We start from the raw sequence: 949 nt of genomic DNA, 5'->3' as shown, positions 1-949 counted from the left end.
TTATATAGCAAAGGCATTGGTCACGGTTCGTGGCACAAACCGGGACCAATGCCCCCTTTAGTCCCGGTTGGTGCCACCAATTGGGACCAAAGGCCTCTTTTCAGCAGCCCAAAGGGCGGGAAGCGGCGGCCTTTGGTCCCGGTTGGTAGCACCAACCGGGACCAAAGGTTATGTGCTAGAACTGGCGCAGTGCGGTGGGATGTTTAGTCCCACCTCGCTAGCCGAGAGGGGCTTGGAGTGGTTTATAAGCTCTGTCGAGCTGACCACTTCGAGCTCCTCTCTACTTCAGGCTTACGAGCCTAAATCCACTGTCTGTGCCTGTGGGCCTACTGGGTCTCCTGCGGGCCTGAATCCTGGCCCATGGTAGGGTTTCTAGTCGTATTCACGCCGTGGGGACTCAGTAGGAGGCACTTTTTTGTTTTTTTTGTTTTCTTTACTTATTGTTGCTATTTTTAATTTTTTTCCAGTTTTTTTGTTTTGTTTTCTGCATTATTTATTTTCTTTTGTTTTTTGCTTTATTTTTTAATTCTTTTTGCTTTTAGTTTTAGAAAAATTATAAACTTTCTGTTAGTGCCATTAATTTTCAAACTTGAAAACACTTTTTTTGTTTTTTTGTTTTCTTTACTTATTATTGCTATTTTTTAAAAAAAATCCTGTTTTTTTGTTTTGTTTTCTGCATTATTTATTTTCTTTTGCTTTTTGCTTTATTTTTTAATTCTTTTTGCTTTTAGTTTTAGAAAAGTTATAAACATTATGTTAGTGCCATTAGTTTTCAAATTTGAAAACACTTTTTTAGTTTTTTGTTTTCTTTGTTGCTTTATTTATTTTATTTTGTTTCTACTTACAACAAAATACTTATTGTTGCTATTTTTTTCCAGTTTTTTTGTTTTGTTTTCTGCATTATTTGTTTTCTTTTGTTTTTTGCTTTATTTTTTTATTCTTTTTTCTT

The sequence above is a fragment of the Triticum dicoccoides genome, chromosome 6A, assembly GCF_002162155.2.
Source record: "Triticum dicoccoides isolate Atlit2015 ecotype Zavitan chromosome 6A, WEW_v2.0, whole genome shotgun sequence".
Taxonomy (NCBI): Eukaryota; Viridiplantae; Streptophyta; class Magnoliopsida; order Poales; family Poaceae; genus Triticum; species Triticum dicoccoides.
This window is presented reverse-complemented; position numbering follows the sequence as displayed.